We start from the raw sequence: 14,404 nt of genomic DNA on the forward strand, positions 1-14,404 counted from the left end.
CAAATGCAGTTGCTTCTTAACTACTCTCCTACCCTCACTGTTGCCACTTCTAATCCATCTTCCACAATGCTGCCCGACCGATACTGCCAATGCAAATTAGGTAATATAAGTAGTCCATGGCCTTATAAAGTCACGTAGCTAGTAAAAGGCAGAGGTAAGGCAGATCCCAAGTTTTGTTTCCAAGAGTTGTTTCCCACTGTTTTGGGGTTAAAGTCTCAGCTCATTAATAACAGGAAAAATAGTCCCACTTACCCTCCTCAGCTGCCTCTCTCTGGGACCCTAGTGCCTGATATGCTCCCTTCTGCCCTGCCCAAGACCTTTGCATATGCCGTCCTCTCTCCCTGGAATGGCTTTCTCTCTCCCCTTCCTGTAGTTGGCTCCTGGTCATCTTTTCGGTCTTGCCTCTGACATCGGGGAAGTCTGTCTTGACCTCTCTGATCAGGTCAGTCCTCTCTCGTAAAGGCCTCGTCACATGGTAGCTCATGTCACTAGCCCCGGCTGAACATTTGTTGCATGAACATTGGATTAGCATCTGTTGCCTCTAGACTGTGAGGCAGGGAAGGTTTCTGCTTTTGTTTGCCACCCTATTCCCAGGAGCCAGCCCTGTGCCTTACATGGCAGGGGCTCAATGATGAATGAAAGAATGCAAGCAAACAAAGAGGGCCTATTATGTCTGAACACTTGTGTCTCCTTCGCCAGCATGAGGTGGCCTTACGCTCAGCCAGGCTGGCCTCCTTACCTCCTGCCTGAGGCAGCTTCCTCAGTCCCGCCACCTGGGCTCTGCTTAGTCAGGATCCATCTCTTCCATCGTGTAAATCTCTTCCCTCTTCCCTGCCTTTAGCTAAATTCACCCCATTCGAAGCTCATCTCATGTTCAATTCCAAGAAAGGATCATGAAATAGTCAGTAAGAGGATGGCTGGGAGGGAACATTGTGTGTCGAAACTTTTTTCTGCACTATACTGAAATTATACTCAATTCCCAATGGTCTGGTGGTGGTTCCTGGTAGACAGAACCTGAGCAATAAAAACATACACTTTGGTCATATTTCCAGAGGCAGAAACTTTCCCATTTGCAGCTGGGGTGAGGTCTAAGAAATTTCCACTGCTGAGAATCACATCTCACTTCACCAAAAAGCTCCCAGGAAATCAAGCAGAAAACTCATCAAGCTGGAACAGTGGAGCTGGACCCAGGCTAAGGGCAGGGGGTAGCTACGGCGTGGTCCAGCCCAAGCAACGTCTTGGCAGTCCTCAGGAGGAGAAGGGGGAGGTCGGGGTGAGGGTCCCATCACCTTAATGCTACCAACACCTCACTTTCAAAAGGGACTTTCAGAGCTCATAAAGGGAAGTCAGTCTGGGACCAGCCTAGAAGTCGGGCACCTCTGAGGCCCTAGAGAGCTTGGGTGAGGTTGAGGGCCCAGGTGTGACACCGGAGATGAAGATCGGGACAGTCCCTGCAGTGAGGATAGAAAAACATCAAGTCCCACATCCTGGCTATGAGTTTATGAGTCCCTAGGGTCCCTAGGGTAGTTATGAGGAACACTCCAGTGCTTCAGTAGAATCACCAAATGACAGAACCAGACAGGGCCATAGAACTCATCCAGTCTAAGCCCTCATTTGACAAATGGGGAAACTGAGTCTAGAGAGGGTAAAGTACTTGATCAAGGCAATTAAATAACTTAGTGGAGTAATTAGAGCCAGAAAACTTGGTCTCCTGGATCTTTCTGCTGAACCAAGATACATTCCAGTTTCGATGGCTCAGAGCCTGTCCGCCTGCCTGCTTGTTGCTTCTGCATTCTGACAACCACCTAGTAAGGCTGAGGGGAAGCTGATGGATAAGTGAAACTGGCTTCTCCTGAGCTGGAAATTGGTTGAATGAATTCAAGAAGCAGGCAAACCAAAAACCAACATTTATTGACTATACATCCACAGCAGAGCGCTTCACCTGAGCCCGGAGTGGTCAGAACTCTGTGGGTCTGCTTAGGTCAGAAGCAGCCACTTGAGCCACCATGGTTCCTCCCACAGTGGGCATGATGGATGGAGTTCATGCCAAAATGGAGCCCTCACCCCAGGGGAGTCTGAGATGGCAGGTGGTCTGAAGAACAAGATGTGAGACTCGCCACTGAGCAAGTGCTGAGGCCCAGAGGACTGGAGGACTGGCGGAGCTAAGCAACTCTGTGAAGCAAATAAGCTAGATCTGGTGTGAAAACAGGTGACCCCTCAATACCTGGAAAGGTGTCACTTCTGGGAAATAAAGAGGCTGTGAAAGCTCTACAGAAACTGGGGTCAGGCCTGAGCAGCCTCCTATACCGGGTGCAGCCATAATTGTCTCCCTCCCTCAGGGAATCCTGTCTATCTCGGATGCTTTCTCCAGAAGCAGCCCCTGAAATGACAATTCATGGGGGAGGCGATTTATTAAGGAAACATCCCCAGGAGAAACCAGTGAAGGATTGGGGAAAGCAGGACAGGGTGGGCGGGAAGCCCAGCCAGGTGGGTCATGACCTTGGACAGAGCTCCTCGGAAGGGAGCTCAGGGTAATCTCACAGCAAACTCTGCAGTGTAAGTCACGCCCCAGAGTTATTCCAAACCAGACAAGGGAGCTTGGCTTCCAAAAGCCCCGACCATCAATCATCGATCAAGAGCAATAATGGGGAACTTAAATTTTCAGGCGCTTCTGGCTCTCTGCAAACCTCTGAGAAAAGAACAGCCAGGTGACGAAAGCAAAAGCATGCCACAGATGGAAAGGTGGGCTCCAAGGGTCCAAGCGAAGCGCTGGCACCGTGCTCTTCTACAGTGGGTGCGCAGCATGCTGCTCTGAGGAAAAGGAAGCGTTGGTTGGTTTCTAGAGTGCGAGAATGATTAGCGAAAGCTGTATTTTCAGAACTCGAGGGTTATTCTTGAAGTGCAGTTTGGGGTTGTATGTGGCATACTTCTGTCCAAGGTTTTGGAAATCTGCCTGTCTTTGGTAAGTAATAGAAATACTTGCTGGCGCTTAAAACCCTGCAAGTTTGAAGATTGCTGCTGCTGCTGAAACGTTGGTTTTTAAAGATGCGCAATGTCCCAAGCTCCTTATGCGTTAGTTGTCCCGACTTCAGCTTTGGGGCTGCAGCTTGGGTTGCAGCCGAGAAACGGGATCTGTGAGTAGAAAGTCACCCTTTCCCTGAGCCCCAGAGAGCACTAAACAGTGCCACGGTTATTCACGACTACACACGTAGCGATGCTTTACTCTTCTTTGCTGAGAAAGCTTTGTCTAATCAACCATTAAACATCAATTGCAACTGAAGATACTAATAACATCAATAACAATAATAGGGGACACGGATATGGCACTTGCTGTTCCATGTTGTTCCAGGTGCTATTCCAGGTGCTTCTCCTACAGTAACTCACTTCATCCTCACAACTACCCCAGCCATGGGGATGCTGTGGTCCTCATTTTACAGAGAAAAAAAACTGAGGCACAGTGCGGTGAATAACTTTGCCTTGTTACACAGCCAGTCAGTGGAAGGCCCAGGACTGGATCTCAGGTGGCCCGGTTCCAGAGTCCACGTTCACAGCACCCCCTTCCCCCCTTCTTGGCCACAAAGCACTATACTGGACCACTGTGGCTGACTGTACTTTCCAAAGACAGCACAGTCTCCCACCCTCCATGTTCTTCTTACGAAATAACGTGGGCACTCCTTCCATTGAGAGGTGGAGTCGACGTTTCTTCCTCTTTGAAACTGTGCAGGCTTCTGTGACTGGTTCGACCAACAGAATACAGTGAAGTGAATCTCTGTGACTTGTGACATAGGTCATAAGAGGGAAAACAGTCTCTGCTTTGCACACAACACCCCAAGCTCCACAGAAGCAGTCAGACTGCTCTGAGGTGACCACGCTGTGAAGAAGCCCAAACTAGCTCACAAAGAATCCACTCGGAAGGGTCCCGAAACCCCATGAAATGGGAGATGCCTGGCCGGCCTCCAGCTACTCCAGCCCCTGCTGTTGCAGTTCTAGTTACCATGTCACAAAAACCACAGGAGACATCCAGAGCCAAAACCACCGAGACAAGCCCTTCCTGAACTTCCGACCCACCAAAACCATGAAATAATAAAATGATGCAGCAATAGCAGCTGGAACAGCTAGCAAACCAGCACAGACTCCATAGGAAAATGAGCAGCACCACAAGAGTAATTAGGTAGAAGTGAGAAAAGGGGTGCCCGTGGGGGCTGAGGCGGTCAGGGGAGACTTCCTGGAGGAGGAGGGCTTGTGCTGGGCCTCGAAGGATGATAGAATTCAAATAAGAGGAAAAGCAGCGTGAAAGCCTTTGAAGAGAGGTAGAACGGTGTGAATGAAGCTGCGGAAGTGGAAGGGTAGAGGCCATCTTCAGGATACAATGAGGAAATCGGCTAGAGCAGAGGGTTCACATGGGGCTCACATGACAGTGAAAGGCGAGCTTGCAGAGGCAGCTGGGACTTCGTGGAGAGGTCCAGCTGACAGGCTACATGTCTGAATTTCACGGCCATGGGGAGCCATGAAATACTGACAGGAGTAGTAAAATCGGCTAACATTTCTTGAGTACTTGCTATGTACCAGTGACTTTGCTAAGCCTTCACATTCTCTTATCACATTTAATGCTTACAAAGCCCAGTGACTTTCTGTAAGGCTCATATCACAGATGAAGAAACGGGCTCAGAGTATGTAAATAGTTTGTCCCAGTTCACTCTGCCCTAGTAAGTGTCAGAGCCTTAGATTCAAGGCCGGATCTTCTGGGCTCCCGAGCTCATTTCTAAGAACATCTGCTCCTGGAAGATAATCCCCGCAATGGGGTGCCACGGTCAGAGCCGGGTGGCAGAAACATTACTCTGGTACCATTGGCAACCTGTATTTGGATCAGGAGTGTGGGAAGTGAGCCTGGAGGTAAGAAACCCAGTTTGGAGACCGCAGCAATCGTCTTGGCGACAAGGGATGAGGGTCTTTCTTCACTGGGGTGGGATCGCAGGCTTAAGAAGCCTCAGGACGAGATTGACATAAAACTCCCTGCATCATTCGCTTCTTGAAAAAGAGAAAGTTGCAGGAGTGAAGTTCTTGAAGCCATGGACTCTGAATCTGGGTCTCAACCTGCGGCCTGTCCTTCTTCTTCAGAGTTTCTTTCCAGAAGAGAGAGTCAGGAAGTCTAATCTCAGGTCCCCTTGACCTTCTGAAATTGCAACATGAAAAAAGAGGAACACAAATGTAAAAGTCCCAAATCACCACCTATTGGATTTCCCACAGAGCTAATTCAGTTTAGAAGAAACGTCATTGAGACTGGTTTTGACATATGGTACCTGATTTTAGAAGTCATACCAACTCTGCCACTCACCAGCTATGTGGTCTTGGACAGGCTACTTCCCCTGACTTGAAAGTCACACCCAGCACTGTCATTCTGTGCCTATCTCAGTTTATATTGAATTCACTTAAAAGGAATATGGACCTGAGGGTTGTGTAGATTGGATTGTATAAATGGTCACAGTCCTGCATACCTCCCTATATCCATGTCCTTTGCAAGGTGACTTTGCAGCTCCTCCCATGAAGAAGTGGATCTGACCTCTACCTTGAATCTGGGCTGGCCTTGTGACTTGCTTTGGGCAAGAGGATATGGTGGAACTAACGGTGTGCTGTGTCCAGGTACAACCCTCAAAAGGCCTGTGTGCTTCCCTGCTTTCTCTTGGAACGCTAGCTAGACTGCTGGAGGGTGAGAAAGCTGAGACCTGTCCACCCTAGAGCCGCTCGTAACCAGGCAGCCCCACACATGTGAGAGTGCTCGGCCTAGATCAGCAGAGCTGTCTACCCAACCACAAGTGACCACAGAAGAGACGAGATGAGTGCCCATGACCTGTAGAGTCTTGAACTATAATAAATGATTGTTTTAAGCCATTAGGTTTGGAAGTGGTTTGTTATGTAGCAATGATTAACTGATAGAGGTGTCAAAAGTACTTTGGCAGTTCACAACTGTCATTACTATATAGTCTCACAAAAATCCTATGTATTCAGAATTGGCATCCCCACTTCGTGTGTGAGGGACTGAGGCCCAGAGAGGGGATATGATTTTCCTTAGGCATATAACTGATCAGCCATAAATGCAGAATTTGAAGCTGGTACATCTGATACACATCCTGCTTTCTTTTCACCACACTTCACTGCCCATTAGAGATTCTTAAGTGATACAAGGACTCTTCCTTTTTGCTTCAGTCTGGCTTCATGCACTGTACTGTTCCCTGGTATCACGTCAGTGAGCAGAATGAGGAAGATGAGATCATGCCCAAGCCTCGTGAGCCACGGACATTGGGATGAATCTCAACTGTGGCACCTGGTTATTCCCTTGGGCACTCTGTCAAGATGTGGGTGAGAGGCATACTTGGAAATGTGGTCTCAGGAAACTGTGTGGTCCTCCAGACAGTGGGGAAAGCATCCAGTTTTGTGGACAAATCTGAGAATCCACAGTGACCTCATAGACCTGAGTCAATGATCTGATGATCCTGGGGTTGTGGAAATTCTCTGTCCCAAGACCCTGGGGAGGGCTCTGGTCTGAGAGTCCCGACACCTGGCTCTGGGCCTACCCAGCCACTAGCTAGCTGTGTCTTTGACCTAAGCTGTGTCTTTGACCAGAGTTCCTTCTCTGAGCCTCTGTTTCTCCATCTGTAAGGGAGTCTCCACTATGTTTAAGATTCTACACAGCATGATCCTGGGGTGGAAGATCTATAAGGTTTCCCAGAAGTCATGTGAGGCCAGGACCACTGCCAAATTTTGAGGCTCCAATATATAAAGAAAGATAAAAATGTCAAAACAAAGTTCCCAAAATGATGGTAATCTTTAACGCTTACCCTTTGAACTCCTCACCCCTACCACCAAACACTTTATTTTTGCTGATCTCCAGTGACAACAGCAAGTGTCTAAAGTTGAGGTTTTTTGTGAATGTATCCTGAGCTAAAAGGTGAGAGTAACTTTCTACTGATAGCTCAGTGACTAATAGGAACAGGAGTTGAGAGGCTTGACACTCACACCTCTGATATGAACTTCTGTTTTGCCACCTTTTGAGATGCAGGCCCCGCTGGGCCCAAGGCCAACGCTTTCGTGGTCTTGGATCCCTGAGAGGTCGCAGTGGCCAGCTCCTGTAGGCAGAATGAAACGCTTGGTTTGTATCTGAACTGGAAGTGACTAACGCTGCATAGCAGATACAATAAAACAGATCATGGAAAATTTAATGGCCCATGGTCAGCAATCACTGAATTATTTATGCCATCACTGCCTCTTCCGAATTCTCAATTGCTCTGCCCCAAGCATTGCAGCCCTGGCCATTTGCAGGCTGTGGAGTAACAAGGCCTGGAAAGAGAATGAGACCCAGGAGCCAAGAGGCTGGAGGTTTCTGGATAACCTTGGGCAAAAATTGCTTTCCATCTCTTGGCTTCATTTTCTCATCTGCCAGATTAGGGGGTTCTCTTCCATGAGCTAATAACAACTTAAATTTATGCTGCTCTGTTTGTTCATAGAGGACTCCCATATCCCTCCAGCCTCTCCTAGTCCCCGTGTGGTAGACATACTGATATTACTATTATTCCCATTTTTCAGATAATACACTGAAGCTCAAAATTATGAAAAGCCTCGGCCAACATCAAAAGGACAAAATGTGGTGGAGAGAATTTCCAATTTGAGATGTAGACTGAGTGCATAGAATTTACCTTCTCTCCATACCAAAACCTTATTGAAAAAAGAGTCAGAAAAGATATCAAAGGACAAAATTCATATTAGAAAATAATAAAAGATGCTATCAGTGGTCCAGAAATAGAGGAATTTCTGAAAGGTAGCCGAAAATGAGGTCCAGTTGGTTGAGGAAGCAGAGCAAGGAAACCACCACTTGCAGAGGCTGAGGAGAGACTAGTTGCTGAAGCCGGAGCCTCAGAGAAACGCCGACAAAAGCAAGAGAGCTCAGCAGGGAATTGAAACTGCTTGAAGTACAGCCGGGCAAATTGTCCCGCTTCTCAAATATATAGAAGAGCTGGCCCTGGCATTCAACCCCAGGAAAAAATGATGAGAACAACTTTCAAAATGGGGGTTCTGCAGGCATTGCTGTAGACTTGCCCTTCCTGACCTCCTCAACAAACTCAGAGAAAACAAGTGAAGAAAAGGGAGGGATAAAACATGATCGGGTCTCCCACACTGTGTGTTCCTACCATCGGCTTTGCTCATACGTGATTGACATACAGGAGCGTGATGTCAGTACCATGTGGAAGTCACATTGGTTTATACACCCTTTTTCCTTGCACGCTATGTTTTGTGCCACCAAGTAATAGCCAATGAAGGGAAACAAGCTGAATCCAGTTGCACACAATACACGACTCAGTGCCCACGCACCCACACTCCTCCCTGCCGCCATCCGCATCGTCATGGAAAGGGCTTGTTGCACAGCACTTCCCACTCTGTGCATTTCGTCCTCGTTTTCATAACTCAGAAGCCTACACCCTACCTCACAACTCCTTCTATCAAGGTACTCGTACTTTCATTTTAAGGTAAAGCCCTATATTTTCTATAATTGCTTTACTTATTAGAAATTTAACACATATTTTCAAAACACCAGTATTTTTTTTAATTGGAGTTATTATTTGTGTTAATAGTCTGAGACCTCACATGAGATCAGCCAGGTTGAATGTCCTTTATTGTTTTTGAACTTGTCATATATACTCACTCGTCTCTAGCCTTTGTATCATTTTGTATCTGCTGCTCTCTCTGCCTGGGACAATCTATCTTATTCCTCATTTTTCTTCCCTATTCGCTTGACAGATACCGAGTTCAGGTATCTTGGGAAGATTGGCCTGGTCAAGAGTCTTCTCTATGAACTCGTAGTACCCTATATATTGCCCCCTCATGCACAGATCACATAGTTTGATGACTGAGTTCTTAATACATCCATATCCCCCACCAGACTGTTACTGAAGACAGCCCTCACAAGAGTTTTATTGGATGAATAAATGGATGGATGGATGGATGGATGGATGGATGGATAGATGGATGGATAGATGGATGGATGGATGGATGGAAGAATGGATGGTATTAGATGAATGGGTGAAGTTAGATGGATAGATGACTGCGAGCGTGAATGAATGACTTAATGAATGAAAGTATACACGGAAACTGGTCAGACCAAGCAGGGACAGGGTTTGGTGAGCCTGAGGTAAAAGGCAGGTACCTAGAGAGGCCCAGGGAAAAAAGGCATGAATATAATTATCAAAATTGCCACAATAATGGAGCATTCCAGAACAAGGGATGTTGAGCCGAACATAGGATGGTGGCTGCTGAACCACGAATCCACCCAGTTTCATACAGATCCTAGAGACTAGAAGGGCTTGTAGGAGGGTACCGCATTTACACATGAGAGGCCAAATGGCTCCACCCAATTTACTCATTAATTCATTTATTTTGTATGCATTTCCTGAGAGCCTCCTGGGCACTGACCCCTGTGCTGGGTCCCAAGAATTCACAGATGAGTAATTCAGAACACTGCCCTCCAAGAACTCAGTCTGGTGGGTGGGGCAGGAGTTGGGGGGTGGGAAGCCAGATTGCTGCAGGAAATGTTACAGACATCTGCACACTGCACAGAATATAGATGGGGGAAGGGCCCATTTAAGGGTCATACAGGGTTTAGGGAGCATCCTGGAAAAAATCTTCCGGGAAGCAGAGGCTACAAGTAGTGAAAAGGGGGAGGGGTAAGCCAGGTCTAGCTTTCTGATGCTGCTAATAAAAGGAGTGTAGAGATGGAGAGAAGAGGCTCTGGGATCAGATGGCATGGTGTCTAATCCCTGTCCCCAAATTCTTACTGAGATCCCTGCGTTGAGTTACACTTCCCTCTGAACTTCAGTTTCCTCTCTGGTAAAAGAGTGGTAATTAACCCTTCCGGCCTGAGGTCAGCTGGCAGAAGCATACCAGCAGCTGAGGAGTAGCTAACACACAAGTGATTTATCCAGAAAGAACCCCAGGAAGACTACAGTCAGTGGGGGGTCAGGGCAGGGGAGGGAAGAGGGCAGGAAGGGCCCTGAGTCCCGCATAGGATGCATCAGCCTGAACCCTGGACCGCTGGGCACTTAGGAATGTCAGCTCCTCCCAGTTACCCTGCCCCAAGGCAAGGAGGTGGCTTTCTACCCCTACTTCTGTCGCTCACTTGTCAAAGCTCCTGGAGAACTTCTTGGTCCTAGAGTCTCTCTGCACCCGGGCAAAGTGACTCCAGTAGCTCATGGGTAGTCCTCCAAAAATAGTTTCAGGTGCTAGGGCTCAAAACAAAACAAAACAAAAATTAGTGAAAAATTATCTAAAGGACATCAACAAAATCTATCGTTTCTCTTTACATTGCTCCCAAAGGGAAAAATAAGATAAAATTTGTAAAGCTGTATCACTTTGCCTGGCACATAGCAAATAACAAAAAGTAGCTATGATTGTAGAAAACCCCTTAAATTTACCAAGTGCCTAGTAAGTGGAAGCCCTTTGACTAGTACTGGGCCAGGTTGAGGGACTGTAACCAGCATCTACAGATGCCTCAGAATAGCACTGTCAGAGAATTACAATCTCTCTTTTTATCTGGTGCAGCAGAAGACCCAGAATTGTCAGAACCCACAGCCAGCCACAAAAAAAAAAAAAAAAGAAAAGAAAAAAAATGTATATGCAATTAATTAGGCCTCTGCTTCGGTGCTGTGCTCTCTCTGCCTTCACCAGTTTGGCATCCAATTTTTTAGCTGAGAGGGCGGGGCAGCGGGTTTCTGAGATATTTTTTGCTAATGGGCTGAAATATTACACCCATAATTATAGCCTGGCTGCATTTTTTTTTCTTTTGCTCATTTTGTTCAGTGTAGCAAACATTGTATCTGATTACAGCCATTCATGTCTGCTTTATGAAATAGGGTTTATCACGCTCGGCAGAATCGGCAGAAGGGATCACTGGTACGGGAAAAATTATCTAAACTAAAAACCCTCCACGAGCCCCTAGGGGTGGCTGATGCTGCCAGGTGCTGCCTCTCTGGACGGGGCAAGGTGGGAGGGAGAGAGACTGGGACAGGATGGATAGAAACAGCCCGTTACTGCTACTCTCTACCAGCCTGTTCACTTTCTCCACCACTCCGACTTGTACCCTTGCCCCCCGCTCTTGCTGGCACACACCATACCGACTCCTACTTCTGGGTTCTGCTCGTCCTGCCTCCTTCCGTCACCCTCCTCTATCTCGTCTACCCAAACCGATAGAACATCAGGTGTGGGCCACAGACCAGCAGCATCAGTCCTTCTGGGGGGGCTGGAAAGATGTGCAGATTCTCACCATCACCCCTCTGCTTTGCCCTCCCAACCACTGAATTGGATCTCTGTGGGATGGGACCCAGGAACCCAAGGATTTGGGTTCTTTCCCCAAAGCCTGAGACTTATTAAGCAATACAAACCCTAAAGCCGGGACGTGAGTCCCACAAGTCTGCATGCTTGGTTCTACCTCTGACTCTGTGTTGTTGGACAAGTTGTTTAATCTCTCTAGGCTTCAGTTACTCATCTACAAAATGAGGATAATAACCGATGCATAGTAGAAATTAAAATAATACTCTTAGATTGAGCCATACGAAATTTCAGGTTTTGTTGGCCAACGGTGCTTGAATAGCAGCAATTTCGTATGGTTTAGCCTAATAGTTGCCCCCTTTTTTCTTATGCTGCAAAGCTCAGCTTACATCACATCTCCCCCTTGAATCCTCCATGATTACCCAGGCCACAAAGGAAGCCCCTGCCTTGGTAGGAGCCCAGGGCTTCCTTTCTGTGCTTATGACTTCCTTATGGCATATCTCCCACCCTTCTCTAGGGCTCTGCATCCGTATGCTATTTTCCGCATACAAATTGTACCCTCTTTGGGAGCACAGAGTCTTCCAGCCTCGTGCTACTCACCACAGAGGTATCCCCTTTGGCTTTGAAAAGAATCACTTATTGGCTAAGGCTGAAATTATTTTTTTTTTTTAAATGGGACCAGGAGAGAGATCCCAGGCAAGACCACAGAAGGTGTCAAGAGAAGACAAGTTCAAAGTTGACAGGCAATAAAGGATAGATAGGAAAGACAGAGCTACATACACTGTGGGCCTAAAAAGAAGATGACGACATCTTGGAACTGCAGACCCTCAGGCATGAGAGGTGCGTTAGTGTGGGACTCCTCACACTGTGGTCCCTGAAACAGCAGCACCCGGCATCGCTCAGCACTACACCCCTCTGCAGACAGCTAATCAGAAAATCAGAGCGGGGCCCAGCCCTCTGTCTAATGAGCATTCCCGTTGACTCTGGTGCTCGTTAAAGCTTTGAATCAGTGACCCTGTGTCAGTCACTACCATCCTGGACTAGAGTCTCCTTTGCAGCACCCTGTACAGTGGTCGTGGAGTCCGCCCTGAGCACCTTCAGTGATGGAGAACCCCTGCCTCCCCCTTTCAAAGCAGGCCCCCTCCCACTGAGCTGGCATCTCAGAAGTGAAGAACTGGCCACAGCGGGCAGAGAGAAGAGTCGGGGTGGGAAGTGATTTATCAGGATGGAGAGCACTTTCCCCGACAAGATGCTTTGTGGTCAGATTAGCCTCCATCAGAAAAAGACTAATACTCCGCTGAGAGAATTAGGTGTTTGAAATTGCCTCTGAGTATAAACTAAATAAATTACAAAACTTCCTAGTTACCCATGTATTAAGTTAGTCTAGGAGACACCTCAGTATCAACTGTGGGTGCAATGGGAGGTGAAGGACATCTAAACATCAGGGGTAGGACTGAATGCTGTTTACTTAGCTCTTATTCATCTCTATGTTCCCAACTCCTACATGTTTATTGAGTACAATTCTGGGCCAAGCACTGTCTTAGGTATTGGATATACAAGGTGTTACCTGGGATAGAAACATTTTCTGCCTTCACTGAGCTTACTTTCTGGAGGAGAAGATAGACAATAAAAAGTAAATAAGAACAGAATAAAATTTCATGTTGTGATATATGCAATGATTAAATAAAAAATAACAATAAATATAAAGCACCTTGTCAGTGAGGCTCACCCTGAGTATCCTTATTTAAAACTGCAACCCCCTCCAGCACCCTTGATCACCCTTAACCTGTTATGTTTTTTTCCTATAGCACTTCTGAGTTTCTAGAATATACATAATTTCCTTATTTATTATATTCTTTGCCTGTCTTCTCCCACTAGAATGTACTCCACGAAGGCCAGGGAAAGGGGATGGTATCTGTCTTATTCATTGGTGTATCTCAAGCTTTTAGAAAAATGTGGTCTCCAACTGGGGGTAAATTGGGCCCCAAGGGATGTTGGACAATGTCTGGAGACATCTTTAATTGTCACAATCTGGAAAGGGGTTGCTACTGGCATCTAGAGAGTAGAGGCCAAGGATGATGCTAAATATCTAACCCTAACCCTAACCCCACCACCCAACCCCAGTCCAAGTGATCCAGTCCAAAATGTCAACAGTGCTGAGGTTGAGAACCCCTGTAGCAGATAATAAATATTTGTTGAGTGGGAGGATTTAGTGAGAAGAGAATGCCTGCTGGAAGGGCTCTATTTCACAGATGGTGGTCACAGAAAGCCTCTTGAGAAGGGCGCACGTGATTACAGAACTGAATGATGTAATGGGGGAAGCCACATGGAGATTTGGGGGAAAGAACTCTCTAGGCAGAGAAGCCAGCGAGTGTGCAGGCCTCGCCTCAGAAACAAGCTCGGGATTTTTAAGATGCTACAAGAAGAATGGCATATCTGAGAACAAGCGGAGAGTGATGCGTGAAGTGAGGGAGGAGAAGCAGGCAGGGTCCAGACTGTGCACACTGCAGACCACAGAAGCAGTCTGGATGTTATTTTAAGTGAAGAACAAAGCCACATGGTGGGTTTTGAGTAGGGGACTAATGTGAACTGATGTGTACTTGTAAAAGACCACTCTGGTCCTCACGCAAGTTCAGGGGAGTAGAGTGGAAGCAGCGAGACAAATTAAGAGAGAACCGCGGTTCTCTCTAGCAAGAGATGTGGGGTCTGCATTAGAGGGTCAGCAGAAGAGGAGGGAGAAATGGGTGGGTTGGGGTATATTTGGAAGGTGGAGCCTCAGACCTTGATGATGGGTTAGGTATGGAAAAAGAATGACTCAGGTTTGGAGATAGAAGAAGGAAGAGAGGGACGAACAGAGGGGAAATGAATGATCCAAGGTTGCACAGTTAGTTAAGGACAATCCAGACTAAAACCCAGATGTCTCAGTTCTCAGTCTGATGTTCTTTACACTCGTCAGCTGACATTCCATTTCCTTAAATTCCCCGACCACGTACATGGAGAACATTCTGAGGAAAACCGCTAAGGGGATGGAAAAAACCTATCCTCACCTCCAGGAAATTACATCCTAGGGACAGAGACTGAAACACAAACC

The sequence above is a fragment of the Pteropus medius genome, unplaced genomic scaffold (genome assembly GCF_902729225.1).
Source record: "Pteropus medius unplaced genomic scaffold, Ma_sr-lr_union100, whole genome shotgun sequence".
Lineage (NCBI taxonomy): Eukaryota > Metazoa > Chordata > Mammalia > Chiroptera > Pteropodidae > Pteropus > Pteropus medius.